A 3,845-nucleotide genomic window follows, 5' to 3' on the forward strand; every position below is an offset into this window, starting at 1 on the left:
TGGTAGAGCGCTAGCCTTGAGCTGAAGAGCTGAGGGACAGCGCCCAGGCCCAGAGTTCAGGCCCCATGACCAGCAAAAAAAAAAAAAAAAAAAATGCAGTAGGCAGGGCGCCAGTGGCTCTGGCCTGTCATCCTAGCTACTCAAGAGACTGAGATCTGAGGGTCGCAGTTCAAAGCCAGCCTGGGCAGGAAAGTCTGTGAAAGTCTCTATCTCCAATAGACCATCAGAAAACCAGAAGTGGTGCAGTGGCTCAAGTGGTAGAGCGCTAGCCTTGAGCTAAAGAGCTGAGAGACAGCGCCCAGGCCCAGAGTTCAAGCTCCACAGCCTCACAACTAAAACAAAACAAAAAAATGCAGTAGTATCACCTCAAGGATAATTTAAAAATAGTCTGCACAGAAAGAGCTAAAAATGAGAGAGCTACAAAAAAGAGGCTGAACTAAACCAAACAAATGTAGCCCCAAAGACCACAGCGCACCACTTCCTCCACTGCCCCTGGACATGGGGAGGGGATGATATTGTCAGCTCCCACCATGTTCAACAGTCAACAGAGCTGAGCATGGTGGCACGCTCCTATAGTCCCAGCTATCTAGGAAGCAGAGATCAAGAGGATGTTTAGGGCCAAAAATTCCCAAGATCACATCTCAACCAACCGCTGGCTGTCGTCCAGCGCTGTGGGAAGTGCCAATGGGAGAAGCCAAGCCTGTAGCTCCACAATGGGCTGGTGGGTGGCTCAGGCGGCAGAGCAAGTCCAACCCCGTGCCTGAGTTCAACTCTCACCACCGCCAAAACCAAACGCCAGACAGCCAACTCACAAGGCACACAGACTCCATTTTAATGCTGACCTTACTACACGGCGCAAAGTGCTCGGCTTTGCTCATTCCCGACTTCTCCATCCTGTTCTCCCTCACTCTGTCCTCTTTAACACTGAGCGGGAGACATGACTCATTTTACTTTTTCTCTTCTTGTCAGCAATCAGTAGACGAGGCTCTGAGAGCAAAGGTCCGGTGCAGGGTGAAGGCGCTACTGCTCTGGGCCAGGTGCTCCGTGGTCTGAATTCCAAACACCCATTGTACCTTTGCCCTAAGGGTTGTGAGCGTAGGAAAACACCACACAACTGCTGTGTGCCAGTTCTGGGGCTTGAACTCACCACTGGGCACTGTCCCTTAGGTTTGTTTCTCTCAAGGCTGGTGTTTAGCACGTGAGTCATAGCTCCTCTTCTAGTAAATATTGAATTCAATGTCATACTGTTTGATTTTTGTTTTTCGTTTTGTTTGGGTTTTTTTTTTTTTTGCCAGTCCTAGGGCTTCAACTCAGAGCCTGGGTGCTGTCCCTGAGCTTCTTTTCGCTCAAGGCTAGCTCTACCACTTGAGCCACAGCGCCACTTCCAGCTTTTTCTGTGTATGTGGTACTGAGGAATCGAACCCAGGGCTGCATGCATGCAAGGCAAGCACTCTACCACCGAGCCACCTTCCCAGCCCCAATGTCATACTATTTGAGCAGACATTAAATGCAAAACTCACGTACAACTTCAGGAAAAAAAAGATTCAACTTTAAAAAAAAAAAAAAGGCAGATAAGGATGATTGAAATCACGTGAGTACTTCTCAGCAGGCCCTGGCTTCAGGGCTTTCCCAGTGTGCGTCACTAGCTCGCGGTGACACGGAGGCCTGTGGTCCAGCAAGGGAACGGGCACAGAGCCGGCGATGAAGCAGAGCCTGAGAGAGCCGCCCAAACCAGCAGGCTGCCAGCGCTCATCCGCCCACAGGAGGGACATGGGGACAATACAGAGGATCAAGAGTGAATGCAAACTTGGAGAGGGAGAAGTACATGGAGTTCTCTGCAGATTAACTATTACCCTGCAACCTCTGTTCCCAGAAACCTCAAATGACTGAGTCATTGTGCCCCAGTTTCATGACTTCTACTGGAATATGCCAGACTAGAAGGAAGATAGCAACTACGTGATGGTGCTACTCTCTCTGTTTTTTTTTTTTTTCTTTTTATTTCTTGGTTGTAGGGCTTGAACTCAGGGACTGGGCACTGTCCCTGAGCTCTTTTGTTCAAGGCTACCGCTCTACCACTTGAGCCACAGCGCCACTTCCTGTTTTCTGGTGGTTTATTGGAGATAAGAGTCTTATGGACTTTCCTGCCCGGGCTGGCTTTCAACCACGATCCTCAGATCTCAGCCTCCTAGCTAGGATGACAGGTGTGAGCCACCAGCATCTGGCTAGTTTTCTTATACTCTGGCATTCTCTGATGGGTCATTTTACTAACAAGAAAACAAACCAAACAAAAATGAAACACACTGCTTCACAGAGTCAGGTCAAGACAAGAAACCTGCCAAGCACAGCATAGGGGGAAACGTATTATAAGACTTTACATGATAAGATTCTTACGACAAAAAGTACCTTATTTGCTCCAAACTGCACTCTAGCTTTGCCCTTGACTAAGGTGGCGTTGATCTGCATGATGACGGACTCAACCGAGTAGGCGCTGCTCCAGCCCTGCAGAAGGAAACACAGCTCTGAGACGCGGCTCTGCGCTGTCTCCACGCAGAAATCCCACCCCGGGCACGGGGTCATCAACAGTGCAGACACAGGAAGACTCTGGCTGCTTCCAGAACCTCGCCACAGCCCCCACAGCATGCCATGCTCTAGGCGCCTGCCAGGGGAGAGCTAAACGTACACACAGCGGTCCTCCCTCAGTTTCATCTGGGGCACATTTGGTCCAGCACTCGGTTACTGTAAATAACTGCACTAGGTTACCTTAAATAACTGCACTAGGTTACTTTAAATAGCTTTTGTGTGACTAAAAGTGGGAGGCATTAAAACAAAATAAATACAGTTAAGGCAGATGCTATTGCAAGAGAACTTTTTTGTTTTGGTCCGTCATGGGGACTGAACTCGGGCTGGGCGCTGTCCCTCAGCTCTTCAGCTCAAGGCTAGCGCTCTACCACTTGAGCCACAGCGCCACTTCTGGCTTTTTCTGCTTATGTGATGTCTAGGAATTGAACCCAGGGCCTCATGCATGCAAGGCAAGCGCTCTACCACTGACCAACCTTCCCAGCCCCACAAGAGAACTTTTCTTAGACCCTTATTTGTACAATGAAGTAGTTCACTGCGGCTGAGAATCGGGGAGCGCGGGAAAGAGTTACCTGCTTCGTGAGAAGTTCCATACACAGCGCTCCACCACCTAACACGTACCTGAAAGACAGGGACACACGCCATTCTCTATACCCTGTGGTCCTTGCAGAAGATAACATGCGCAAGATGCCAAAACCTAAGAGCTCAGGCAGGTGCTGGCAGCTCATGCCATCCTAGCTACTTAGGAAGATTCTCGGGCAGGAAAGTCTGTGAGACTCATCTCCAATTCAACAACAAAAAGCTGGAAATGGAGCTATGGTTCAAGTGGTAGAGCACTGGCCTTGAGCAAAAAGCTCAGGGACAGTGCCCAGGCCCTGAGTGCAAACCCCAGGACCAGCACATTTAAGTAAACAAACAAACAAACCCTAAGAACTTATTCCCAAACATTCCAGAATGGAGAAGCCGGGTGTCCTGTACCTGTGCTCAGGGCCGTGCGGCGAGATTCCACCCGGAAGCCCTCCAGGACTCCTTCAGTTCTCCAGGCCTGAAACACTTGTTCAGGGAACCAAAGCTCATCTCTAAAGCCATCATCTAAAATCAAGATTCTTTTTTTTTTTTTTTTGCCAGTCCTGGTGTTTGAACTCCGGGCCTGAGCGCTGTCCCTGAGCTCTTTAGCACAAGGCAAAGGCTCTACCACTTGAGCCACAGTGCCTCTTATGGTTTTCTGGTGGTTAGTTGGAGATAAGAGTCTCATGGACTTTCCTGCC

The 3,845-nt window shown here is 49.5% G+C and overlaps 1 protein-coding gene across 1 annotated transcript in view; it reads right to left on the minus strand.

Moving 5' to 3' along the window:
* Ube2q2 (ubiquitin-conjugating enzyme E2Q family member 2) overlaps positions 1 to 3,845 on the minus strand; it is a 50,451-nt gene that overhangs the window by 6,182 nt on the left and 40,424 nt on the right. The window lies entirely within an intron of this gene.

This window comes from Dipodomys ordii, unplaced genomic scaffold (genome assembly GCF_000151885.1).
Source record: "Dipodomys ordii isolate 6190 unplaced genomic scaffold, Dord_2.0 Scaffold15, whole genome shotgun sequence".
Taxonomy (NCBI): Eukaryota; Metazoa; Chordata; class Mammalia; order Rodentia; family Heteromyidae; genus Dipodomys; species Dipodomys ordii.